Source organism: Bubalus kerabau, chromosome 2 (genome assembly GCF_029407905.1).
Source record: "Bubalus kerabau isolate K-KA32 ecotype Philippines breed swamp buffalo chromosome 2, PCC_UOA_SB_1v2, whole genome shotgun sequence".
Classification (NCBI taxonomy): Eukaryota; Metazoa; Chordata; class Mammalia; order Artiodactyla; family Bovidae; genus Bubalus; species Bubalus kerabau.
The window spans coordinates 24424081-24438291 of record NC_073625.1 but is presented as its reverse complement, the minus strand read 5'-3'; the positions used below and the strand labels follow the sequence as shown (position 1 = coordinate 24438291).

Sequence of the window (14211 nt, the reverse complement as noted above, 5' to 3'; positions counted from 1 at the left end):
AGATTTTTAATAAATATGGGGATATATAAAGGAAAAATGAATAATAACAAATGACTAGAAAAATTTAAAACATATTGGTGTTTATAAGATGGGAGTAATTTTTGTGAGTGTGGTTTTTCATCCTTTGGTTTTTTTCTGTCTAAAAAATTTTTCCATGGGGATTTACACAGCTTTTAAACTTGGAAATTAACAATAAATGTTATTTTAAAATAGAAATATAATATCATCACTAAATACAGAGAGTGACACAAACATATAAGAAGTATACAAGGAAGGCTGAGCTCCAAAATGAACTTCTTTAGAGAAGGAAGGGAGGGAGAAAGAGAGGTGGAGGAAGATGTTATTCACGGAAACAGCAAGAAATAAAATTAATAAGGAAGAAAATTAAAGCCAAGTAACCACAGGATTGAAGAATCGCTGTTTGTTGGTAGGAAAATAAATAAAAGTCCTCAATACTAATCGTGTCTCTCTTTCCCTTGTGGTCAGCTGGTAAAGAATCTGCTGCAGTCTGGGAGACCTGCATTCAATCCCTGGGTTGGGAAGATCCCCTGGAGAAGGGAAAGGCTACCCACTCCAGTATTCTGGCCTAGAGAATTCCATGGACTGTATAGTCCATGGGGTTGCAAAGAGTCAGACATGACTGAGCAACTTTCATCATAATCTTTTCAATAAAGGAGATTGATCTTTGTAGCAGAACTGAAAGAATAAATATTGAAATGAAGGTCTGGTCTGAGAGAAGAGACTCTTTCAAGTAAGATGTCTTCCAAGACAGGGTAATATTGATCAAAAGACAATCTATTGTAGTTTAGCAGAAAAATGAATCAGATTTAGTTAATAGAATATAAGCATGTAAATTTAGGGGTGCCATTGAAGGAAACAGATAAGATAAGGAGATCAGTCTGCATTGATAAGAATGAGATTCAATTGACTGAGCTAATCTGATTGAGTTTGTTTCTAAGACTCTCACAGTTGCCTTGGCAATAGGCTCTTACTCATGCAGAGACGAACGAGAAAAGTGATGAACAATAATGTGGACTTCAGCAATGCATGTCCCAATTAATTCTATTATCTTAGAACATCATAAAAAGTATTTGGGAGAGGTTTGTGTTGTGGACAAATGATGAGTTCAGGAATAAATTACAATGGATTCTAAATAAAGGAGATTTTAGTGAGCTACACTTTCTGAAACATTGCAAGAGCCCTCAATCAGGCCTGTCTATGGCAGGGCATGGCCATGGCACTAGTGAACCAGGTCTTTAGGCACCTCTCTTGTTTCTGCTGGTCCTCCTTGGAGTGCCATGTTGTATGGGAAATATCAAGTTTGGGGAGCAGTAAAGATCTTTTTTTTTTTTTTAAAGATAGGTCCTTTTCTTTTTATTTATTCATTTATTTCAGGTTGCAATGGGTCTTCATTGCTGCGCGGCTTTCTCCAGTTGCAGAGAGGGGGGCTACTCTTGAGTTGCGGTGCACAGGCTTCTCGTTGCGGTGGCTGCTCTTGTTGTGGAGCACGGGCTCTAGGCAAGCAGGCTTCAGTGGTTGCAGCACCAGGGCTCCTCAGTTGTGGCTTTCCAGCCCTAGGCCATGCAGGCTTAAGTAGTTAATGGCACATGGGCTTAATTGCTCCATGACATGTGGAATCTTCCCACACCAGGGTTCAAACCTGTGTCCCCTGAATTGGCAGGCGGATTCTTTATCCCTTGTGCCACCAGGAAGGTCCAAGATCTTTTTTTTTCTTTTTTACTAATTTTTAATGGAGTACAGTTGATTTACAATGTTGTGTTGGTTTCTGCTGTAAGGCAAAGTGATTCAGTTATACGTATACATATATCCACTCTTTTTAAGATTCTTCTCCCACATAGGTCATCACAGAGTACAGTACTGACCTACTGTGCTACACAGTGGGTCCTTTTTAGTTATCTATTTTATATATAGTAGTGTATACATGTCAATCTCAGTCTCCCAATTTATCCCTCTTCCCGTCTTTCCCTCTTGGTAACCTTAAGTTTGTTTTTTGTACCTGTGATTCTATTTCTGTTTTGTAAGTAGGTCCATTTGCCATTTGTATCATTTTTTTTTTAGATTAAAAAAAAAAAAAGGGTAGAGTTCATTTTACTGACAGCTTTGGAAAACAAACTTGAGATACTGGCCAGTGGGGCAACTTGTTACCTTCATTTCTTTTCCTGTGTTCACTGCCACAAAGGAAATTCAGAACCACCTAGAAAGATTTGGAAAGGAGTTGTCATGGAGTGCTTAAAAGTGAGATCATGGCAACACTGTCAGTGATTTTTGAAAAATCTTGGCAAATAAGAGAAGCACTTGGTGGCTGCACGTGAGCACATTTCAGCCCAATTTTACACACTGGGGGAAAGAAAAGGATTAGACAACCTGAGGCTTGACAATGACAGCTGTTAAAAATCTGGAATGGAATATAAAAACAAAGGTGGGTTGGAATAATGTGGAAAAGAAAGTATAGTGATGAAAAGAACAGTTTGCGTCATAACTCCTTTCTTTTTACAATCCAGAAGATAAAGTATGGTAAATGGGTATCTGTACTTTAGCATAGTTTTGATAAGTTGTCTCATTATTTTCCTGTATACAAGCTAGATTAATATAGCTGTGTCAGGGACCATTTAGAAACATTCAGTTCAGTTCAGTCGCTCAGTCGTGTCCAACTCTTTGCAACCCCATGAATCGCAGCACGCCAGGCCTCCCGGTCCATCACCAACTCCCAGAGTTCACTCAAACTCACATCCATCGAGTTGGTGATGCCATCCAGCCATCTCATCCTCTGTCGTCCCCTTCTCCTCCTGCCCCCCAATCCCTCCCAGCATCAGAGTCTTTTCCAATGAGTCAACTCTTTGTATAACGTGGCCAAAGTTCTGGAGTTTCAGCTTCAGCATCATTCCCTCCAAAGAACACCCACAGCTGATCTCCTCTAGAATGGACTTGTTGGTGCTCCTTGCAGTCCCAGGGACTCTCAAGAGTCTTCTCCAACACCACAGTTCAAAAGCATCAATTCTTCGGTGCTCCGCCTTCTTCACAGTTAAACTCTCGCATCCATACATGACCACTGGAAAAACCATAGCCTTGACTAGACGGACCTTTATTGGCAAAGTAATGTCTCTGCTTTTGAATATGCTATCTAGGTTGGTCATAACTTTCCTTCCAAGGAGTAAGCATCTTTTAACTTCATGGCTGCAGTCACCATCTGCAGTGATTTTGGAGCCCCCAAAATAAAGTCTGACACTGTTTCCACTGTTTCCCCATCTATTTCCCATGAAGTGATGGGACCAGATGCCATGATCTTCGTTTTCTGATTGTTGAGTTTCAAGCCAACTTTTTCACTGTCCTCTTTCACTTTCATCAAGAGGCTTTTTAGTTCCTCTTCACTTTCTGCCATAAGGGTGGTGTCATGTGAATATCTGAGGTTATTGATATTTCTCCCGGCAATCTTGATTCCAGCTTGTGCTTCCTCCAGCCCAGCATTTCTCATGATGTACTCTGCATAGAAGTTAAATAAGCAGGGTGATAATATACAGCCTTGACGTACTCCTTTTCCTATTTGGAACCAGTCTGTTGTTCTATGTCCAGTTCTAACTGTAGCTTCCTGACCTGCATATAGGTTTCTCAAGAGCAGGTCAGGTGGTCTGGTATTCCCATCTCTTTCAGAATTTTCCACAGTTTATTGTGATCCACACAGTCAAAGGCTTTGGCATAGTCAATAAAGCAGAAATAGATGTTTTCCTGGAACTCTCTTGCTTTTCTAATGATCCAGTGGATGTTGGCAATTTGATCTCTGGTTCCTCTGCCTTTTCTAAAACCAGCTTGAAACATTAGATAACTGTATTCTTCAAGTTTTGAACTTTGGAGTGATGTCAAACAGAATAGAGATTTCTAGATGAGAATTCCAGCTTGCTGTTCTCAGCCTTATATCCTTACATTTGGATAAATGTATAGAGTAGGTTTGAGACTTCCCTGGTGGCTCAGTGGTAAAGAAGCCATTTGCAGTGCAGAAGACACAGGTTCAATCCCTTATCAGGGAAGATAGATCCCCTGGAGAACAAAATGGCAACCCACTCCCGTATTCTTGCCTGGAGAATCCCATGGACAGGGGAGCCTGGCGGGCTATAGTCTATAGGGTCACAAGAGTTGGATACAACTTAGCAACTAAACTACCACCACCATACAGTAAGCTCATCAGTTCAAGGATGGCATAAAGTTAGGAAGGACAGTAGATACATTAGAAGATCAAGATCTGAAAATACCATTAAGATTTGCACTTTAGGTTAAATCCAATCAGATGAATTTTACACAAGAGAACAAAAAGCACTCAAATCAAATAAAAAAACAATATCAATTAAATAGATGAAGAAGACACTATTTAGCATTAGCACAAGTGAGGAATAACAGAATAATTTTAGTTAAGAGTAAGAATTATATGCATTAATGGGCTATTTTTAATGAGATATAACTTTAGAAACTTAAGAGAATGTTTAAGGTACAACTCTCTTCATTTACCTAGAGAAATATTCTTTTAATTTTAATATTGAAATATAGTTGCTGTACAATATTACATAAATTATGAGTATATACACAATATAGTTACTCACAATTTTTAAAGGTTATACTCCGTTTTAGCTTATTTTATACCTAATAGTTTCTACCTCTTAGTAACCCTCCACCCTCCCCTCTCTCCACTGATAACCACTAGTTGGTTTAGAGAAACATTCCTGAAAACAGGCAGATAGATGGAATGTGTCCAGAGGAAAACCACCAAGTGGAAAAAGGTTAAAGAACCACGAGAAACAAAAAGGTGCTTGAATTTAGATTGTCTGTTTTGGAAGAGACTAAGGAAGACATACTGTTCATGGGGTTCTCAAGGCAAGAATACTGAAGTGGTTTGCCATTCCCTTTTCCAGTAGAAGTCCGTCTAGTCAAACCTAGTCATGTATGGATATGAGAGTTGGACTATAGAGAAAGCTGAGCACAGAAGAATTGATGCTTTTGAACTGTGGTGTTGGAGAAGACTCTTGAGAGTCCCTTGGACTGCAAGGAGATCCAATCTGCCAATCCTAAAAAAAAAAAAAAAAAAAAAAAAAATCAGTCCTGAATATTCATTGGAAGGACTGTTGCTTGAAGCTGAAACTCCAACACTTTGGCCACCTGATGTGAAAAACTGACTCATTTGAAAAGACCCTGATGCTGGGAAAGATTGAAGGCAGGAGGAGAAGATGATGACAGAGGATGAGATGGTTGGATGGCATCACCGACTTGATGGACTTGAGTTTGAGTAAACTCCAGGAGTTGGTGACGGACAGGGAAGCCTGGCATGCAGCAGTCCATGGGGTTGCAAAGAGTTGGACACAACTGAGTAACTGAACTGACTGAAGGAAGACATCCAAATCCTCTCCAGATGTTCAAAGAATGATCATACAGAGCAAGAATTAGACTTCTTTTTTTTTTTGGCCATAAATGATATCCGAGATCTGTAGGTAGAAACAATGTAGTAGTAAATTTCATCCAATATAAGGAAAATTATTGCAACAGAGAGGTCAAAAACAGAGTATTGCTTAGAGAGAGAAAGTTCTTTTCAAGCACAGAAAATAATTTGGCAAAGATGTTACAGAGAGGATTTAATTCTTCAATGGATAATTGTCAAATCTGGCTCATTTATGGAATTGTTATGGGATATATTTTAAATAATGGATTCTTGATTTCTACCCTTACCTACAGTATCAGAGTTTCCAGGGGTGGAGAAGCTTGTATTTTTTCAAAAAGCATTCTAGCTGACTCAAAAGATCATCCCAGTTTGACAAGCAGCAGATCTTTCTAAGGTCTCTTCCCAGTCACGTTTTACCCCAAGGCAATCAAATCAGTTGGCTGCCAATGAAGTCTGTGGTTAAAACCAAGTGTGTATACTTATTATCATTCTTATTTTAGGATATGGAAACTCCTATATGAAAGAGGTAACACGGGCCCAAGATCACATGGTTAACATGTCCGACTTTTTGTGACCCCATGAACTACACAGTCCATGGATTTCTCCAGGCCAGAATACTAGAATACTGGAGTGGGTAGCCTTTCCCTTCTCCAGGGTATCTTCCCAAGCCAGGGATCAAACCCAGGTCTCCCGCATTGCAGGCAGAGTCTTTACCAGCTGAACCACCAGGGAAGCCCAAAGATGTGACAGGAGACTCTAACTTTGAAAATCTGATTTGAGAACATGTCTTAGGAGCCACTTTCATGTGCTGCTTCCTTAATGGGAACGTCTGCACAGGTGATATAAATGAAGCAAACTGAACCAGAGCAGCTTTTTAAAAAGCATCTCTGAAGAGATGATTAAATGCAATTCACTATTTTATTTCACACATAAAATTCACACATTTTATATATGTCACCTATATATATTACATACATACATGTATATAAGATTTGAGTGATTAAGCCAATAATATAACTGTTATTTTTAAAAATGCTACTTTCAGCACATTAAACAGTTTTTTTGGACTTTAGAGTCCAAAAAAAAACGTGTTGTTTTTTTTTTTTCTTCATGTTTATGTCACCTCCCAGCCTCTAGATAGGTGTGCATCCCTTTAATTCTTATTCTCCTGCTCTGTGACATTTTTATTCTAAGTAAGCAGAAATGAAAACCAAAAGGCCCTGGAGGATAGGAGGCTTCACAAGCGATTTTGAAAGGTTATTGGCCCACAGAATTGGAGGATTTCACATAAGCACTATCAGTGCTGCTGATCTGAAGGCGCTGCAGAGCCTGGATGAGCTGGATGGCTGACGAATATAAACTTATTCAAGATTTAAGACCACGGGGTCAAATAAATTATTCTGAGGCTTTATCAATAACAGAAATCACTGTAAATAGATAGCTATTTAATCCTCTTCCTTTCTCCTCTGCTAATCTTACCAGGCTAGAGGTTGTGGCCTCATCTAAATGCCAGCCAGCTAGAAAAGGGTTGCCCATCTATACCAGATACTACCATATATATAGTCTCTAAGCTCAAAGGCACAAACAAGTTAAATAAAGCAGCCTTATGTGCTAACATTTAGAATCACAGATTTACCTGAATGTTGTTTTGTTTCGTGTTTTTCTACTCAAAGCCTTGGGTATCCTAATGAACAAGTTAAAAATTTTCACAGCTGAAATCGCTTTACTGGTTCTTTCATCTGAGGCTGAAAAGTGAAGTCAGTTGTGTCCGACTCTTTGCTACCCCACAGACTGTAGCCCCACAGGCTCCTCCATCCATGGGATTTTTCCAGGCAAGAATACTGGAATGGGTTGCCATTTCCTTCTCCAGGGGATCTTCCTGACCCAGGGATCGAACTTGGGTCTCCCGCATTGCAGGCAGACTCTTTACCATTTGAATCACTCTGAAGCTAAAGAAAGTGTTTTACAGGTATACCCTGCGCTGTGCTAAGTCGATTCAGTCACGTCCAACTCTTTGCGACCCCATGGCCTGTAGCCCTCCAGTCTCCTCTGTCCATGGGGATCCTCCAGGCAAGAATACTGGAGTGGGTAGCCATGCCCTGCTCCAGGGGATCTTCCCAGCCCAGGGATTGAATGAACGTCTCCTGCATTGGCATGTGGACATGAATTTGAGTAAACTCTGGGTGTTGGTAATGGACAGGGAGGCCTGGCGTGCTGAAGTCCATGGGGTTGCAAAGAGTATGACATGACTGAGCGAGAACTGAACTGAACTGAACTGAGGAGACCTTACAAACAGCTGTGACAAGAAGAGAAGCAACAGGCAAAGGAGAAAAAAGATATACCCATTTGAATGCAGAGTTTCAAAGAATAGCAGGGAGAGATAAGAAAGCCTTCCTCAGTGATCAATGCAAAGAAATAGAGGAAAACAACAGAATGGGAAGACTAGAGATCTCTTCAAGAAAATTAGAGATACTGAGGGAACTTTTCATGCAAAGATGAGCACAATAAAGGACAGAAATTGTATGGACCTAACAGAAGCAGAAGAGATTAAGAAGAGGTGGCAAGAACACAGAAGAACTATACAAAAAATATCTTTATGACCCAGATAATCATGATGGTTTAGTCACTCACCTAGAGCCAGACATCCTGGAATGAGAAGTCAAGTGGGCCTTAGGAAGCATCACTATGAACAAAGCTAGAGGAGGTGATGGAATTCCAGTTCAGCTATTTCAAATCCTAAAAGATGAGCCTGTGGAAGTGCTGCATTCAGTACGCCAGCAAATTTGGAAAACTCAGCAGTGCCCACAGGACTGGAAAAGTTCAGTTTTCAATCCAATCCCAAAGAAAAGCAATGCCAAAGAATGTTCAAATGACCACACAATTGCACTCATCTCACATGCTAGCAAACTAATGCTCAAAATTCTCCAAGCCAGGCTTCTACAATATGTGAACTGTGAACTCCCAGATGTTCAAGCTGGATTTTAAAAAGGCTAAATGTTAACCAGAGATCAAATGGCCAACATCCATTGGATCATTGAAAAAGCAAGAGAGTTCCAGAAAAAATATCTACTTCTGTTTTATTGACTATGCCAAAGCCTTTGACTGTGTGGATCACAATAAACTGTGGAAAATTCTTCCAAGAGATGGGAATCCCAGACCACTTGACCTGCCTCTCAAGAAATCTGTATGCAGGTCAGGAAGCAACAGTTAGAACTGGACATGGAACAACAGACTGGTTCCAAATTGGGAAAGGTCTATGTCAAGGCTGTATATTATCACCCTGCTTATTTAACTTATATGCAGAGTATATCATGAGAAATGCTCAACTGCATAAAGCACAAGCTGGAATCAAGATTGCTGGATGAAATATCAGTAACCTCAGATATGCAGATGACACCACCCTTATGGCAGAAAGCGAAGAAGAACTAAAGAGCCTCTTAATGAAAGTGAAAGAGAAGAGTGAAAAAGTTGGCTTAAAGCTCAATATTCAGAAAACTAAGATCATGGCATCCGGTCCCATCACTTCATGGCAAATAGATAGGGAAACAGTGGAAACAGTGACAGACTTTGTTTTTGGGGCTCCAGAATCACGGCAGATGGTGTCTACAGTCATGAAATTAAAAGACGCTTACTCCTTGGAAGAAAAGTTAAGACCAACCTAGACAGCATGTTAAAAAGCAAAGACATTTTTTTGGCCAACAGAAATCCATCTAGTCAAAGCTATGTTTTTTCCAGTAAAGAAAGCTGAGCGCCAAAGAATTGATGCTTTTGAACTGTGGTGCTGGAGGAGACTCTTGAGAGTCCCTTGAAGTGCAAGGAGATCCAAACAGTCCATCCTAAAGGAAATCAATCCTGAATATTCATTGAAAGGACTGATACTAAAGCTGAACCTTCAATACTTTGGCCACTTGATGCAAAGAACTGACTCATTGGAAAGGACTCTGATGCTGGGAAAGATTGAGGGCAGGAGGAGAAGGTGATGACAGAGGATGAGATGGTTGGATGGCATCACCGACTCAATGGACATGAGTTTGGGTAAACTCTGGGAGTTTGGTGATGGACAGGAAGGCCTGGCATGCTGCAGTCCATGGGGTTTCTAAGAGTTGGACACGACTCAGAGACTGAACTGAACTTGTAAGCCGTAGCATATCGTATTTGTCTTTCTTTTTTTGACTCATTTTACCTTGTATGTTAATCTCTAATTGAATTCGTGTTGCTGCAAATGGCATTATTTCTTTTGTTTTATGGCTGAGAAATAGTCCATTGTATATGTGTACCACATCATCTTTATCCATTCCTCTCAGTGGATGTTTCAGTTGCTTCCATGTCTTTGCTATTGTAAATAGTACTCTGTGCATTGGGGTGCATGTATCTTTTTGAATTATGGTTTTCTCAGAATATTTGCCAGGGGCAGGATTGCTGGATCATATGATAGTTGTATTTTTAGCTTTTAAAGGAACCTCCCTACTGTTCTGCATAGTGGCTGTACCAGTTAAGATTCCCACCAACAGTGTAGGAGGGTTCCTTTTACTCCACACCTTCTTCAGCATTTATTGTTTGTAGAGTTTTTGATGATGGTCATTCTGATCAGTTTGAGCTAATACCTCATGGTAGTTCTGATTTGCATTTCTTTAATAATTAGTGGTGTTTGGGCTGCTAGGCCGTGTATAGCATTAAGCAAGATTACATTCAGCCTTTAATAATTTAGTTGAGTCATCAGTTGCTGTCTTTTCATCTTACCTATGGTGTTATTTTTTCTGCCTCTCACTGCTCTGCTGAAAATCAAAGTAACTTTGGATCTCTAGGCTTCTAAAGGGACCATTTTAGATTTTAATGCCATTTAACCACTTTGTAGATTTTTTTTATGTCTTTGCAAACATAGATATAATTTTAAAATAGTTTTATACAATATGTAGTTGCTTTTTATTTTAGAATAAGAGCCACCTTGTCTTATAAATTTCTATGTCTCCAGTGCAAACAGAATTTCCCTGGTTGAATCATATATATATATATATATATATATATATATATATATATATATATATACAGCTGTGCTGGGTCTTATTTGCCACATGCAGGATTTTGATCTTCCCTAGGGCATAGGAATCTTTACTTGCAACAGGCAGACTCAGTTGTGGCATATAGAGTCCGGTTCCCTGACCAGGGATCAAACCTGGGCCCTCACATTGGGAGTGTGTCATCTTAGCCTCTGGAACTACCAGGGAAGTCCCGAATCTTTATTCTTGAGAGATACAGAATGGAATAAATGTGGATGAAATGTCATAAGGTCTGGGAATTTCTTTAAAATAGTCCAGCACGGTAGGAGGTAAGCAGGAGGTAGGTGAAACAAGCCAGTGTGGGTGTCATGGTTGTGCTTGATGATGTGGCTGCTTGGTAAATGGATGTTCATGAAACTATTCTCTCTACTTTTGTCTATATTTGAATATAGTTTTCATAATAAAAAGCTTTTTTAAATGGATACTATAAACTTTTAATGCCTTGCTAGCAATGGGTCAGAAAATTGTAAGTTTTCCAGTGGCAAACACATAAAAGAAAATCTAGTCAGTTATGGAATTCAAAATGTCAGCGAAGAAATGGGAGAGGGGAGGAAATTTTCAAAAGTTCTTTGTTTTAAGACCACACAGAAATCTTTCCTGAGGGTTCTCATAAAGAGAATACTGGGAAATGTAATAACAAAAAAATGTTCATAACAAAATCTCCTCTCAACACCAACAATAATGAATTTCTTAGAACTTTTATTATAGCATCTTTCAAGAAGGGTAGATGACATCACACAGAAGTATAAGGCAGAAAAGAGAATTGAACAGATGCCTTGTAAACTTGTGTGCATTATCTGGGAAAATACGTGAAGTTTCTTTTCCTTCAAATGGTCCTCCTTAAATATTGTTTTTTGCTTTTTTCTAGACTAAGTTTACAATTAATGGTACTTAAATACTTTTCAACCCTCTCTTCCATCTCGCCCCAGAATGGCTTCTATGTTCATAGAGGAAATTTGTGTAACATCATCAGGAAGGAAACAGGACATGTGGATCTCCTGTTGTCCTCTGCTTACTAGTGGTGATGTCCTGTTCCACTGTCTTCCATTCCTAGTGCAACCCTTTATCTTTCTTCAGGCTGCTAGGATGATGGCTTTCAAGCCACTCAGCCCCTTTCTCTCTTGCTGGTCCTGTGACCTTATACCTCAGAAGTATCCTGTAGACATAGGCATTCAGTGGTCTGATTCTTTGACCGCCCTTCAGGTCCTCCAGCCCCAGGCTGCCATCATCGTCTGAGAAAGAACACTGACTCAATTCTCGACCACTTTCTCACTCTGTTCAAAGAGTATCTCTGACTGCATCTCTTTCCACCCTGAACCTACGGAGCTCCAGTGGGGAAAGAGAGATTTATCCCATGGCTTCTCACTGTGGGAACTCTGCTGACACCACTCTTGCTTGCTTGAAGGGTTCCCATGGATTTAGAGTGCCAAGAAGATGGCCAGAGAAGCAAGACAAAATTCTTTTTATCTTCTTCCCTGCAAATAGTACTTCTATCACCTTTGCATTCTAATTTAACTCTGGTAGGAGGCAGGATCTTCCCAGGTGGCTCAGTGGTAAAGAATCCACCTGCCAAGCAGGAGACATGGGTTCAATCCCTGGGTCAGGAAGATCCCCTGGAGAAGGAAGTGGCAACCCACTCCAGTATTCTTGCCTAGGAAAGAATGTCCCATGGACAAAGGAGCCTGGTGGGCTACAGTCCATTGGATCACAGAAGAGTTGGACATGACTTAGCAATTAGACAACAGCAAAACTCTAGTTCTCCAAGCCAAAGCCCAGTCATTCAGCATCAAGTTTAAATTTCCTGAATTTGATAAAGATGACAAGTATTATATTAAATGGTGGAATTCTAAAAATACTCCCTTTTAGATTGTGAGTTAAACAAGGATGGTCATTGTAATCAGTTTTTTCCAACATTATATTGGCAGTCCTAATCAGCAAGGCAAGGAAAGAAAAGATATTAAAAATCATAAATATTAGAAAGAAAGGAATGAAACTATATATGAAGATAATATGACTGTGTATGTACTGTATATGTAAAGGATCTGTATTTTAGAGAAACTAAGTTTCTAACAGTTTAATATGATTGTTGACTGTGAGGTTGATATAAAAAATTAATTGCAGTTTTAAGTATTAGAAACTAATAGAAAATAAAAATGTTTTAAAGAGAACATTTAAAATGGTATCAAATTTATGAGATAACTATCAGTAAATCTGAAGAAATATGTAGCAGCCTCTGTGCAAAACACTATGAAATACAGAAAGAGATTGAAGAAAATAGAGACAGTCCAGGCTTGGGCATTAGAAGTCATATTTAAAGATATCAGTTCTCCTCCAAATATGTTTATTATAATCCAAATTCCCAACAGGAATTTTGTTTAAAAAAATGACAGAACTAATTCTAAAAATTATATGAAAATTTGTGGGGCCAAAAAAGCTGAGACACTGGGGTTTTTTGCTGTTATTGTTGCTGTGTGTGTGTGTGTGTGTGTGTGAGAGAGAGAGAGAGAGAGAGAAGGGTGCATGCTATATGATTTATGTAAAGTTCAAAACCAGGCAAAATTAACCTGTGGTGAAAGGAAGTTCGGATTGTTGGGGGATTAGTAACTAGGAGAGAGGATTAAGGAGCCTTCTGCGTCACTGGTAAGTGTTTTATTTCTTGATATGAGTTGTGGTTACATGTCTTTTTTTTTTTTTATCTTATTATTGGAGGATAGTTGCTTTACTCCGTTGTGTTAGTTTCTGCTGTACAACAAAGTGATTCAGCTATATGTATTCATATATCCCCTCTCTCTTAAGCCTCCCTCCCACCCCACATCCCACCCATGTAGGTCATCACAGGGCACTGAGCTGAGTTCTCTAGGCTATACAGCAGTTTCCCACTAGCTATCTATTTTACACACAGTGGTCCTGGAAGAGGGCATGACAACCCACTCCAGTATCCTTGCCTGCAGAATCCCATGGACACGGGAGTCTGGCAGGCTACAGTCCATGAGGTTGCAAACAGTTGGACATGACTGAAGTGACTTAGTACACTCACACGTACAGTGTATGCATGTCAATTGGGAGAGTAGGATTGACATATGGACACTATTTTAAAAGAATAGCACTGTGTGAGGAGTTTTTCTGCTGGATATTAAAATACAATAAAATTATAGGAATGAAAATAGCATTGCATTGATGAAAGGATAGACAAATAGACCAATTTAATAGTGAACAGAAACAAACTCAAAAGTGTATTAACTATTTTTTTGTAAAGGTGAAACTGCAGAGTAGTTTAATAGAGAGGACTTTTAAATAAATGCTTCTGGAATAATTGGACATTTGTAAGTGGGAAATTTTGAAAATCAGTGACTGTCAAACACCAAGCACTAAAATCAATTCCAGGTGGAAGTTTTTAACCACATAAGAAGGACACGTCATAAAGAGAATAGCTCCATAAAATCAGTATGTTTTCCAAAGAAACATTAAAATATCAATAAACGGAATGGAAAAGATTGTTAGCTTTGCCATATCAAGATTAAGACTTTGTATTTGGAGAAAAAGACAAAGACTTAAAGGGCATGCCACAGATGACTGACAAATGACCTCTGTTCAGAAGAAGACAGACAACCAGAATAGAATGGACAATAGACTCAGTCACTTAACAACAGTGGGTATCCAGTCAATAAACATGGATAGCTGCTCAATTTCATTAGTCATCATGGAAATGCATAT

At 39.3% G+C, this 14211-nt stretch overlaps 1 long non-coding RNA gene across 2 annotated transcripts; it reads right to left on the bottom strand.

Annotated features, from left to right (window-relative positions):
• Positions 1–1368: 1368 nt before the first annotated feature.
• LOC129643115 (uncharacterized) lies at positions 1369–8955 on the bottom strand. 2 transcript variants are annotated; one of them, XR_008710095.1, is made up of 3 exons: positions 7077–8955; positions 2167–2215; positions 1369–1789 (listed from the first exon to the last, which is right to left on the bottom strand). It is a non-coding gene; the product is annotated as an uncharacterized LOC129643115 (long non-coding RNA). The 2 variants fall into 2 exon arrangements; XR_008710094.1 differs by lacking the exon at positions 7077–8955 and adding an exon at positions 5728–6206.
• Positions 8956–14211: the final 5256 nt, after the last annotated feature.